At 44.2% G+C, this 14,493-nt stretch overlaps 1 long non-coding RNA gene across 1 annotated transcript in view; it reads left to right on the forward strand.

Moving 5' to 3' along the window:
- Positions 1 to 14,493, forward strand: part of LOC140732952 (uncharacterized) — a 60,902-nt gene that overhangs the window by 35,045 nt on the left and 11,364 nt on the right. The window lies entirely within an intron of this gene.

The following is a 14,493-nucleotide window of genomic DNA, read 5'->3' on the forward strand; positions in this document are numbered from 1 at the left end:
GAGTACAGGGGAGATGGGCAGTATAAAGAGGTGAGGGGAGAGCTGGGGCAAGTTGGCAGCTGATAGGTGGATTTAGATGAGGGAGTGACGAGAAGATAGTGGGAAGAAGCTGGTGGGTGTTAGTTGGAAGTGATAAAGGGTGAAGAAGATTGAACAGGAAAATGGAGCATGGAGCAAAGTGAGGGAGGAGGTTAGGAGGGAACCGGTGGGAGCAGTGTGTGGGCCATTGGCAGAAGGAGAAGGTCAGGGAGTGGAAGGGATGGAGTGATGGAGGCCAATCAGGAGGAGAGAGCAAAGAGGAAAGGAACAGAGGATTTCTGGAAGTTGGAGAATTTGATATCATTGTCACCACGATAGAGAATGTGCAGGCAGAGTGGGAGGTGTTGCCTCTCCATTTGTATTCCAGCCTCGACCTGGAAGTAGAGGAGGCTGGGTATGAGCATGTTGGTGTAGGAGTGAGGAGAATTAAAATGACCACCCACTGGGAAATGCAGGCGGCCCTGGCAGAATCAGCCAGAGTGAAAATACTTGCAAAGTGACCTCCAGCAGTCTGCATCCAGTTTCACCAATGTAAAGGAGGCCATCACGGGAGCACTGGATGTAGTAAATAATGTCAGGAGATTCTCATGTGAATGACTGCATCAGCTTGAAGGAGAGATTCCCAGCTTGTCATCATTTCCATTCTCCTAACACTTTCATTGGCCTATCACCCCCCTATCACCTGCCAGCTCCTGCCTCAACCTTTCACTCCATCTTTTTATACCAGCCATCTCTCCACTATCTTCCACTCCAGCCAAAGGGTCTTGACCCAAAATGTCAAATGTCCATTCCCCTCCATAGACGCTGCGTGATCTGCAATACCACAAAAAAGCAGCACTTATCATCAAGGACCCCATCTTCCAGGCCATGCTCTCCTCTCACTACTACCACTGGGCAGGAGGTACAGAGCCTTCGGTCCCACACCACCTGTTATGCCCTACAACCACGAGGCCCCTTCACTCACCTCAACACTGACCTGACTCCACAACCCCCAGACTCACTCTCAAGGACTCATGTTCACAGTATTATTTGTTTATTTGCACCATTTGTCGTCTTTATTTTGTTTGTTAGTCTTTATTTACGTATGGTTTTCATAAGTTCTATGGTAATTCTTTAGTTTCCAGTAATTGCCTTCAAGAGCATGAATCTCAAGGTTCAAAGGGTCATTTGTTATCAAAGCAGGTGATAATACAACACAACACTGAAATTTGTCTTCTCCAGATAGCCACAAAACAAGGAAAGAACATGAAAGTTGTTCAGAAAGAAACATCGAAACTACCCCCACCTGTACAAAAAAACTGCAGCATCCCCCCTCAACCCCCTCATTAACCCCCTCAAATTTCCCTCCCCCCTGCGCAAAACGAACAGGAACATTGATCCCTCAAAAACAACCCCTCCCCTGTACAAAAAACTAACAGAACATCAACCCTCAAACCATTGCACGTTCCTTGTACCACAAAATGGAAAAGGAACGGGTGATAAATACAGGATATAAAAACCATAAGTCTGAAATAGTCTGCCATCCATAAACACAATAGTCCAATCCATAAACGTGAACCACGATACTATCCTACATTATCACCGACATTCATCGAAAGAGAGGGACACCACACAAGGCAGAGAGGCCTACCGGCCTGCCACAGTGATCCACACATTGACTGACCAACCACAGACTCCTCCATCAGCAATCGAAAGGCAGGCAGTCAGTGCTTAACCTCTGACTTGCCTTCTGCATTTGCCTCAATGTCTCAGTCTTCCTTGACACTTTAATCGGCAATTAATGAATGCTTTAAACAGTAAAATGGAGTCGAACATCATCTCATGCCTCATCTCGAAGTTTCTTTGCATCATGGCCGACCGAGTACACACTCAGTTCCCGGAATCTTCTCAGTAACATCAAAGCGCTGGATTACTCAAACGATCTCCAAACCCTAACAGTCCCAGAAACACATTTAAGGTGAAAAACAGATGTAAGAGAAGTGAAAAAGAGATTTCCGTGAGCTCTCTAGAAGATGCCGACCGAGGGAATGTTGTACGTTGGCACCATCTTGACGGGATACATATGTGGTTTGACTCCAGATTTCCAGCATCTGCAGTCTCATGTGTCTCTAGCTAACAACCCCTGATCAATCACTGCCTCAGGTTAGTTATGTTCAATGGGCAAGGGCAGTTGTGGATGAGGAACAAGTGGGTATCGAAAGTAAACGGTTGATGGACTGAAGGGACTTGGGGAGAGAGTGAGGCCATCTGGGAAACAGTACCGCAGCATAAAAGCCAGGACCATCAGACTCCGGGATAGCTTCTTCCACTAGACCATCAGACTGATTAACTCATGCTGCCACAATTGTATTTCTATGTTATATTGCCTGTACATAATATTTATTATAAGTTACTATAAATTGCACATTGTACATTTAGACAGAGACATAACGTAAAGATTTTTACTCCTCATGTATGTGAAGGATGTAAGTAATAAAGTCAATACAGTGCCTCCTGTAGATACTACTGATGGTAGGGAGGGCTGTGCTCCTGATATATTGGGCAGAATCCACTATTCTCTGCAGCCTCTTACATTTCTGCACATTCTAATTGCTCTATCAGACCACAGTGCAGCCAGTCATGATAATTTTAACATTTGCCTAACAGCCTGGACTCGTCATCACCATCCCAAACAAACCCAGCACATCACCACACCACCAAGGTGGAAAGAAGATCCAACTCCTCAGTGCTTCTAAATACTCTTGTCAAATTATCAATGGAGACTCTTGTCAAATTCAACTGCAAATCCATTAATGCTCTACATTACACTTCCAAGGGCATGAGGTTTCAGTGAGTTCAAAGCCAACACTTGGCTTAAGGTTGAGGTTTTTGTGGAATCTGCAGCTGGGGCCGACAGAATGGCAAACACTGGCAGAGAACGGCTCATCGGATCAAGGGCTTCACATTCCCCCCACCCCCCTCTATCTATTATCCCTGTCACTGTACTGGTCTGTAAACCACTTTCTTTAATGTTGTTTACATTGTAAATGCATGCTGGTATTTATGTATTTATGCACATTTATTCCATATCCGTACGCAAAATTTATGTTTAGACACTGCATTTCTTTATTCTTTACAATTATTGAATGTTGTCTTTGTTGCATGTCACGCCAACACACGTAATACATGTAAGTGTATCTCGTGAACAAAGGTGATCCTTGATTGACAACAGAAACCTTTACCTTTACTTCACTTGTTTCCAGGCACATTGAGGGAGGCTGATCTTCTTCCCCACACCCCTGCCCCAGGTAGTGAATGTTCCATGTCTATAACTCAATTGTCACTCAATATGTTGGGGCTTAGAACTGTGCAGCAAGTATGGAGACAGACCTTGCCATGGGTGCAGATTACCAGGCAGAGAAAGGGAAGATTTAAGGAGACACAGAGACTGCAATCCTCCAAGAGGACCACAACCATTTCTGTAACACCACGGTCTCTTAACTTGGTATGCAGACTCATTTGTGGCAACTTGTCAAAGGCCTTCTGAAAGTCCAAATATACAGCATCCACTGCATCTCCTTTATATATCTTATTTGGAATCTCTTCAAAGAATTCCAATAGATTTGTCAGGCATAATTTACCCTGAGGGAAACCATGCTGACTTGTACTATCTTGTCCTGTGTCACCAAGTACTCCATAACTCATCCTTAACAATTGACTCCAACATCTTGACAATTGACACACTGAGGTCAGGCTAACTGGTCTATAATTTCCTTTCTGCTGCCTTCCCCCTTTCTTAAAGAGGTGTGTAACATTTACAATTTTCCAGTCTTCTGGAACCATGCAAGAGTCCCAAGAATTTTTGAAAGATCATTACTAATGCCTTCACAGCCTTTATGCTTCCTCTTTCAGAACCCTAGGGTGCGGTTCATCTGGTCCCTGTGACTTATGTACCTTTGGGTGTTTCAGCTTTTTGAGCACCTTCTCCCTTGCTATAGTAACTGCACTCACTTCTCTTACTTCACACCCTTCAACATTTAGCACATTGCGAGTATCTTCCACAGTAAAGACTGATGCAAAATACTTATTTAGTTCATTTTCCATCCCTTTGTCCCCTGTTATTATTTCTCCAGCCTCATTTTCTAGTGGTCCTATATCCACTCTCATCTCTCTTGTATTTTTTACATACTTGAAAAAGCTTTTACTATCCACTTTGATATTCTTTGCTAGTTTAACTTCATATTTCATCTTTTCCCTCCTAATGATTCTTTTAGTTGCTCTCAGTAGGTTTTTAAAAGCTTCCCAATCCTTGGTCTTACCACTAATTTTTGTTTTGTTGTATCCCTTCTCTTTTGCTTTTACATTTGTCAGCCCCTGTTGTACTATTTTGCCATTTGCACAAAAAGGACGGGTTGCACTTGAATCCTAGGGGGAAGTTTGCTGAGGCTACTGGGGAAAGTTTAAACTGGATTGCTGGGGGGTGGGAACTGAACTGAAGAGACGGAGGAAGAGGCGGTTGACTCACAAATGGAGAAAGCTTGTAGACAGTGTGAGAGGGAGAATAGGCAGGTGATAGAGAAGGGACACACTCAGACCAATGGTTTGAGATGTGTCTATTTTAATGTGAGGAGTACTATGAACATAGCGGATGAGCTTAGAGCATGGATCAGTACTTGGAGATATGATGTTTTGGCCATTACAGAGACTTAGATGGCTCAGGGGCAGGAATGGTTACTTCAGGTGCCAGGCTTTAGATGTTTCTGAAAGGATAGGGAGGGAGACAAAAGAGGTGGGGACGTGGCACTATTGATCAGAGATAGTGTCACGGCTGCAAAAAAGGAGGAAGTTATGGAGGGATTGTCTACGGAGTCTCTGTGGATGAAAGTTAGGAACAGGAAGGGGTCAATAACTCCACTGGGTGTTTTTTTAAAAGTAGACCTCCCAATAGTAACAGGGACATTGAGGAGCAGATAGGGACACAGATTCTGGAAAGGTATAATAATAACAAGGTTGTTGTGGTGGGAGATTTTAATTTCCCAAGTATTGATTGGCATCTCCCTAGAGTGAAGGGTTTAGATGGGGTGGAGTTTGTTAGGTGTGTTCAGAAAGGTTTCCTGACACAATATGTAGAGAAGCCTACAAGAGGAGAGGCTGTACTTGATCTGGTATTGGGAAATGAACCTGGTCAGGTGTCATGTCTCTCAGTGGGAGAGCATTTTGGAGATAGTGATCACAATTCTATCTCTTTTACCATAGCATTAGAGAGGGATAGGAACAGACAAGTTAGGAAAGCATTTAATTGGAGTAAGGGGAAATATGAGGCTATCAGGCAAGAACTTGGAAGCATAAATTGGAAACAGAACTTCTCAGGGAAACGTACAGAAGGAACGTGGCAAATGTTCTGGGGACATTTGCGTGGGGTTCTGCATAGGTACATTCCAATGAGATGGTAGGGTTCAGGAACTGTATTGTACAAAAGCTGATGTAAATCTATTCAAGAAGAAAAGAAGAGTTTACGAAAGGTTAAAAAAAACTGGGTAATGATACAGATCTAGAAAATTATCAGGCTAGCAGGAAGGAGCTTAAGAAAGAAATTAGGAGAACCAGAAGGGGCCGTGAGAAGGCCTTGGTGGACAGGATTAAGGAAAACTCCAAGGCATTCTACAAGTATGTTAAGAGCAAGAGGATAAGATGTGAGAGAATAGGACCAATCAAGTGAGACAGTGGAAAAATGTGTATGGAACCAGAGGAGATAGCAGAGGTACTTAATGAATACCTTGCTACAGTATTCACTATGAAAAAGGATCTTGGCGATTGTTGGGATGACGTACAGTGGACTGAAAAGCTTGAGCTTGTAGATATTAAGAAAGAGGATGTATTGGAGCTTTTGGAAAGCATCAAGTTGGATAAGTCACTGGGACTGGATGAGATGTACCTCAGGCTACTGTGGGAGGTGAGGGAGGGGATTTTGGAGCCTCTGGTGAATATCTTTGCATCATCAATGGGTACATGAGAGGTTCTGGAGGATTGGAGGGTTAAGGATGTTGTTCCATTATTCAGGAAAGGGTATAGAGATAGCCCAGGAAATTATGACCAGTGAGTCTTACTTCAGTGGTTGGTAAGTTGATGGAGAAGATCCTGAGAGGCAGGATTTATGAACATTTGGAGAGGCATAATATGATTGGGAATAGTCAGCATGGCTTTGTCAAAGGCAGGTCATGCCTTACGAGCCTGATTGAACTTTTTGAGGATGTGACTAAACACATTGATGAAGGTAGAGCAGTAGATGTAGTGTATATGGATTTCAGCAAGGCATTTAATAAGGTACCCCATGCAAGGCTTACTTAGAAAGTAATGAGGCATGGGATCCAAGGGGACATTGCTTTGTGGATCCAGAACTGGTTTGCCCACAGAAGGCAAAGAGTGGTTGTAGACGGGTCATAGTCTACATGGAGGCCGGTGACCAGTGGTGTGTCTCAGGGATCTGTTCTGGGACCCCTATTCTTTGTGATTTTTATAAATGACCTGGATGAGGAAGTGGAGGGTTGGGTTAGTGAATTTTCTGATGACACAAAGGTTGGGGGTGTTATGGATAATGTAGAGGGCTGTCAGAGGTTACAGCAGGACACTGATAGAATGCAAAAATGGGCTGAGAAGTGGCAGATGGAGTTCAACCCACTTAAGTGTGAGGTTGTTCATTTTGGTAGGTCAAATATGATGGCAGGATATAGTATTAATGGTAAGACTCTTGGCAGTGTAGAGGATCAGAGGGATCTTGGGGTCCGAGTCCATAGGACACTCAAAGCTGCTGCACAGGTTGACTCTGTAGTTAAAGCATATGGTGCATTGGCCTTCATCAATCATGGAATTGAGTTTAGGAGCCGAGAGGTAATGTTGCAGCTATATAGGACCCTGGTCAGACCCCACTTGGAGTACTGTGCTCATTTCTGGCCGCCTCACTACAGGAAAGATGTGGAAACCATAGAAAGGGTGCAGAGGAGATTTACAAGGATGTTGCCTAGATTGGGGAGCATGCCTTATGAGAATAGGTTGAGTGAACTCAGCCTTTTTTCCTTGGAGTGATGGAGAATGAGGGGTGACCTGATAGAGGTGTATAAGATGATGTGAGGATTTGATCGAGCAAATAGTCAGAGTCTTTTTTCCCAGGGCTGAAATAGCTGGCATGAGAGGGTCGCATTAAGGTCACTGACACAAGGAAATCTGCAGATGCTGGAAGTTCAAGCAACACACACAAAATGCTGGTGGAACACAACAGGCCAGGCAGCGTCTATAGGAAGAAGTACAATTGACGTTTTGGGCCGAGACTGTGCTTCTTCCTATAGATGCTGCCTGGCCTGCTGCGTTCCACTAGCATTTTGTGTGCGTTGCCACAATTTTAATGTGCTTTGGAAGTAGGTACAGAGGAGATGTTGGGTAAGTTTTTTACGCAGAGAGTGGTGAGTGCGTGGAATGGGCTGCCGGCGATGGTGGTGGAGGTGGATATGATAGGGTCTTTTAAGAGACTCCTGAACATGTAGATGGAGCTTAGAAAAATAGAGGCTATGAGTAACCCTAGGTAATTTCTAAGGTAAGGACATGTTTGGCACAGCTTTGTGGGCCGAAGGGCCTGTATTGTGCTGTGGGTTTTCTATGTTTCTAATTCTTTGTTGTTTGCAAAGCATCTATCCTGCATCTATCCTCATTTTTCCCAGAAACTCACACCATTGCTGCTCTGCTGTCATCCCTGCCAGCAGCTCCTTCCAATTTACTTTGGCCAACTCCTCTCTCATACCACTGTAATTTCCTTTACTCCACTAAAATATTGCTACATTAGACTTTTTCCCTATCAAATTTCAAGTTGAACTCAATCATATTATGATCATTGACTCCTAAGGGTCCTTTTACCTTAAGCTCCCTAATTGGCTCTGGTTCATTACATAACACCCAATCCAGTACAGCTGATACCTCAACGACAAAATGCTCTAAAAAGTAATCTTGTAGGCATTCAACAAACTCACTCGCTTGAAATCCATTACCAACCTGATTTTCCCAATTGATCTGCATGTTGAAATCTCCCATGACTGTGATAACATTGCCTTTTTGACATGCCTTTTCTATTTCCAGCTGTAATCTGTCATCCACATCCCAGCTACTGTTGGGAGGCCTGTATATAACTGCCATCAGGGTCCTTTTACCCTTGCAATTTCTTAACTTAACCCACAAAGATTCAACATCTTCTGATCCTATGTCACGTCTTTCTACTGATTTGATGCCATTCTTTACCAGCAGAGCCATGCCTCTCCATCTGCCGACCTTCCTATCCCTCTGATATAATGTGTAACCTTGGACATTCATCTCCCAACTACAACCATCCTTCACCCATGATTCAGTGATGGCCATAACATCATACCTGACAATCTGTAATACTGCATCAAGATCATCCTCTTTATTTCTTATGCTCTGTGCATTGAGATATAACGCTTTGAGTACTGTATTTGCTACCCTTTTTTGATTCTGCATTCCTAATGCACTGACACTCACCCTGCTGGCTGCATTTTTGTCTTATCATCTGCCTGCCCTTCCTGACAGTCTGTCTGCATGCTATCTTTGCTATTTTACTATCCATCCTAACCCAAGCCCTTTCACTCGGATTCCCACACGTTTGCTAAATTAGTTTAAACCCTCCCCAACAGCTTTAACAAACCTGCCGGTGGCAAACCTGACCCGTTATTGGTCCCCCTCGGATTCAGGTGCAATCTGTCACTTTTGAACAGGTCATACTTCCCCCAGAAGAGATCCCAATGATTTAGAGGCTTGCATGCCTCAATGACAAAGAGAGCTATGTTGGCTGGTGTCAGGGCCTTGTGCTTTGGCTCTTGGTGGGGTCACCCATGCCAAACAGGTCAAAGGGAAAGTGGTCCACTGGTCTTCCAGGTTTGGGGTTCAGCTCAGAGCTAACAACCCTGACTGGTAAAACAAAACTGTTGTGACGAATCCTTCTACATCTGCGTGTGGCGGTATGGACTGACAGAGTTGGAGGACCTTCATTGCTGCCCTAAACACTGGCAGTGTAATGGGCAGTAAAAATAAAAGAGACTGCAATGCTGGAATCCTACCAAGGAACTCATTATCCTCTCCCTCCACCGACTGCTCAAACACTAAGTTCCTGCAGATGAATATTTTGTTGCTTTGAAAGATTTAAGAATGTCTTCAAAGATTCCTTGCAGAAATGCAACATCCCCACTGATTGCTGGGAATCTCTGCACCATATCTGCTCAGAGCTGAGAAAGAACATCTGGGATACAGCTAGATGCCACACAACTAAAGCACATAGACACCCTCCGCTGCTGGGAGTCACCTCACAAACTGCCCGCCCACCCCTCCTGTGGCACAGTCTATGGCTCCCACATCAGTCTCATCTGCCCTGAGACCCAGTCATCAGGTCAGCCAGGAGCGATGGGACTACCTGAGACCCCCGTACACAGAGCAGATTCGCTGAACACACATAACAAACTCAACTTTCCCACAGCAGAGTCAGTATTGAAGCAAACCAAGCTTTAAACTCATTCTCACTTAATTCCATACACTCCATGAAATAGAAAAAGGGTTCTGAGTACAGACACTGGATGGCATTGTTGATCTACACAACACTCCCCCATATCTCTCCCCTGCAGGCAATCTGAGTCACTCAGCAGGAATCAGAATCGGAACCAGGTTTATTAACACTGACATATGTTGTGAAATTTGTGGCATCAATACAGTGCAACACAAAAATTAAGAAATATATATTACAATATCAAATATAATACTATGTTTCATATGTACTGTAAAAAAAAAAGAGAAAAAATAGTAAAATAGTGTTCAGAAATCTGATGGTGGAGGGGAAGAAGCTGTTGCCTAAATGTCGGGTGTGTGTCTTTATGCTCCTGTACCTTCTCCTTCATGGTAGTACTGAGAAGAGGGCATGTCCTGGCTGGCGGGGGTTCTTAATTACAGATGCCACCTTTTTGAGGCATCACCTTTTGCAGGTTCCCCTGATGCTGGGGAGACTAGTACCCATGATGGAGCTGGCTGAGTTTACAACATTTCTGATCCTGTGCCAGACGGTGATGGAAACCAGGCAGAATGCTGTCCACGTTACAGCTGTAGAAATTTCCTGGCGTATTTGGTGACATTGCAAATCTCCTCAAACCCCTAATGAAATATAGCTGCTGTTGTGCCTCCTTTGTAACTGCATCAACATGTTGGGCCCAAGATAGATTCTCAGTGATGTTGACAGCTAGGAACTTGAAATTGCTCACCCTTTCCACTGCTGATCCCTCGATGAGGACTTGCGTTTGTTCTCTTGACTTCTCCTTAATGAAGTCCACAATCAATACTTTGGTGGTGCTGAGGCTGAGTGTGAGGTTGTTGCTGTGACACCGCTCAACCAGCAGAGCTACCTCATTCCTGCACGCCTCCTCGTCACCAGGCCCTTGTTGTGGTAAAAACGAAACAGGCCCTTCACGTGACTGAGTTGTATCGACCATCAAACACCCGTTTATCACCCCCACAGTTTCATCGACACCGCCCTCCCCGAGATTCTACCACTCACCTAGACACTAGGGGAAATTCACAGTGGCCAGTTACTCTACCAACATGGGATGTGGGGGGAACCCGGGGAAATCCACACGGTCGCAGGAATAAAGAACAAACTCCACATAGGCAGCGACCGGGGAAACTGTGAGGTGATGTCAGTACAACTCTGTACTGTCCCCAGCATTTTAGAGACACCACACAGTCTGCTACAGGAACTCAGTGGGTCCAACACCACCTGTGGGGCAAAGAGAATTGTCAATGTTTCATGTTGAAATCCACCTGAAACTTTAACTCTGTTTCCCCTTCCACCAGACGCTGCCTGACCTGCCGAGTATTTCCAGTGTTTTCTGTTTTTACTCAAAATAAAATGTGATTGTGCAGAAGCAATGTGCTGCATCAATGTCAGAAATCGGAATCGGGTCTATTGTCACTGACATAGGTCGTGAAATGTGTTGTTGTGGCAGCAGTAAAGTGCAATGTACTGTCAGCTACAATAAATAAATAAACAAACAAATGAATGAATAAATGGATAGATAAATAGATAGATAGATCGATGGATACTGTAGGTAGATTGATCAACTTTGGATTGACTTTATTCACTATATACCAGGTATTAGGAATTTGCTGTGGGTGTTGTTCAGGGTGTGACATGCAATAAAAATAATTATAAAGAATAAAGAATAATATAAAAGTAAAGAATTATATATAAATTAAAATAAAACTAATGAAGTTAGAGGTTAAGGGCAAATATGGAATAAAACATGCATAAATAAATAAACAGCAGCCTGTATTTGTAATGTATACACATTATCAAAAGTTGTTCGAGATGAATAGTGAGGAATTTTTCATGGGTTCATGGTCTGCTCAGAAATGGCAGAGGGGAAGAAACTGTTCCTAAAACATTGTGTGTGGGTCTTCAGGGTTCAGTACATTGTCCCTAATGGTAGTAATGAGAAGAGGGCATGTCCCGATGGTGAGTGTCCTTACGATGTTTGCCAACTTCTCGAGCCTCTGTCTTTTCAATATATCCTTGAGAGTGGCGAGGCATGTGCCCAGAATAGAGCTGGCTGAGTATGCAACCCTGCACCGCCCATTGCAAACTTCCTGACTTTTATATTCCAGCCTTTTTTGTACTGATCTCACTCTGCAGCCTTCCTAATGGCTTGTTGCACCTGTGGACTGGTCACATTAAGAGACTCATCTTTCACATTCTCATTACTGACATCACCTCTTCCAGACTCAACGTTGAAGGGATTGGCCATCTACTCTCAAAAACAAGAGAAAATCTGCAGATATTAGAAATTCAAGCAACACACACAGAAGGCTGGAGGAACTCAGCAGACCAGGCAGCATCTATGGAGAAGAGTCCAATCGATATTTTGGCCCAAGACCCTTCGTCAGGACTTTTTACTCTCACTGGCTTCATACAAACACATCACAGCCACATGTCCCGACATTCATACTGTTCACTCCACTTAATTCCAGATAGGCTCTGTCCAGACATTTTGCTGCCTCAATAAAGCAGGCAATGTAATCAAAGACCCCGGCCATCCCAGACATACTCACCCTTCTCTCTCATAGGCCAGAAGATACAAAAACCTGAAAGAATGTGCACCAGTCTCCAGGACAGCCTCTACCCTGCTGTTATAAGATTGTTGAACAATCCCCTAGTGTGATACAATGGACTCTTGATCTCACAATCCAACTCATTTTGCCACTGCACCTCACTGTCTGCCTTCACTGCACTCTCTCTGTAACTGTAACACTTTATTCAGTGTAACTCAGTGCACTGTTATAAAGCAATGATCTAAATGGATGACATGCAAAGCAAAGTTTTTAACAATAATAAATGAATTTACCAATTTAATTAACTGCATAGTTCTCCATAATCCTGACTGCAGTATACATATCACCAGCAGCCGACTATAATCAAGCACTTGAGATTCTGCGTGATACTGTCTCCAAACAAGAAACAATCCATCCCCGACACATCTCAGATCATAGTTGGGAAATTCAACCAGGTTTGTTTGAAGAAAACCCTGCCCAGTTACCATCAGCATATAAACTGCAGCACCAGAGGTTCCAACATACTAGACCACTGTTGTACTAATACAAGTAATGCCTACTTTTCCATGGCCAGACCACATTTCGGTAAGTCAGGTCACTTGGCTGTCCTTCTACCTGCATACGGGCAGAGGCTAAAGAGCAAGGCCCTGCAGATTAGGACAACTAAGAGGAGTCACGGGAGTCAGAGGAGTGGCTGCAGGATTGCTTCGAGTCAGTGCACTGGGCCGTGTTCAAGGACTCATCTGCGGATCTGAGTAAATACACCATGGCTGTCATGGACTTTATTAAAACAGTTGTAGATGAGTGTGTCACCACAAAACCATCCAGAAACCCTGGATGAACCGTGAGACCCATAATCTGCTGAGGGCCAGAGCAGAGGCATTCATGTCTGGTGACCAAGGAAGTTGCAAGAGGTCCAGGTATTGTCTCTGGAAAGCAACCTCATGGGCCACTGGGAAGTTCTGGACTAAACTTGGATCAATGAAGGGTGCTTGACAGTGTGGCAGGGCTGGAATACTCTTATAAACTTCAATCAAGTGACGGGTGACAACAGGGCTTTGCTTCCAGATGGTCATCTATTCTTGTTTTGGCCATAAAAATCATGGAGGGAGCATCGTGAACTCTTACATCCCCTGATGATCCAGACGGCGTAAGTGACTGCGTGCTAAAGTCCTGTGCTGGAGTGTTCACTGAGTTCTGTAACCTCGCACTTCGGGTGGTGTCTGCTTCAAGCAGGCTTCAATTAAACTGGTGCCTAAGAAGAATGTAGTGAGTTACCTCAATGACTATCGTACAGTCACACTTACACCCATAGTGATTAGTGCCTTGAGAGGTTGTTGATGAAACATTTCAACGCCTGCCTAAGAAAGGAATTAGATCCACTCCGATTTGCCTCCCCGGGGCAGCAGGTCCACAGCAGATGCCACCTTATTGGCTCTTCACTCAGCCTTGGAACGTCTGGGCAGCCAAGATGCATATATCAGGATGCTCTTTATTGACTGTCCTGCTTGGTGGCACAATAATATCAGTGCCAGACTCTGGAGCGAAGGTTCCCGAGTTCAAATCCAAGTCGGGTTGAGCGTCAATCCAGCAACTCGGCCTCATAAAAACAGGAATAGCTTGCTACGGAAACACCGTCATGACGGTCCCCGATAACTCCACTGCCGAGCTAAGGGTTATTTTTCTTCTTTATTGACTACAGCTCGGCATTCAATACCATCATTCCCTTAAAACTAATCAATAAACTCAAAGACCTTGGCCTCAATACCCCTTTGTGCAGTTGGATCCTCGCTTTCCTCAGTTGCAGATCCCAGTCAGTTCAGATTGGCAACAACATCTCATCCATGATCTCCATCAGCACAGGGGCACCATGAGTCTTGTGTGCTTAGCCCCTGCTCTACTCGCTTTTCACTTACAACTGTGTGGCTAAGCACAGCTCCAATGCCATATTCAAGTTTGCTGACTGTTGTTGGCTGAATCAAAGGTGGTGACGAATCAGCATATAGGAGGGAGACTGAAAATCTGGCTGAGTGGTGCCAAAACAACAACCTCTTACTTAATGTCAACAAGACCAAGGAGAAGGAGAAGGAAACCAGACAGAGGTTCAGAGGTGGAGGGTCAGCAATTTTAATTTCCACGGTGTTATTATATCAGAGGACCTGTCCTGGGCCTAGCATACAGTTCAATTAGCATGCACAGCAGTGCCCCTACTTCCTTAGGAACTTGTGAAGATTTGGTACGACATTTAAAACTTTGACAAACTTCTATAGGTGTGTAGTGGAGAGTATATGACTGGTTGCATCACAGCCTGGAATGGAAACACCAATGCCC

This window comes from Hemitrygon akajei, chromosome 9 (assembly GCF_048418815.1).
Source record: "Hemitrygon akajei chromosome 9, sHemAka1.3, whole genome shotgun sequence".
NCBI classification, from domain to species: domain Eukaryota; kingdom Metazoa; phylum Chordata; class Chondrichthyes; order Myliobatiformes; family Dasyatidae; genus Hemitrygon; species Hemitrygon akajei.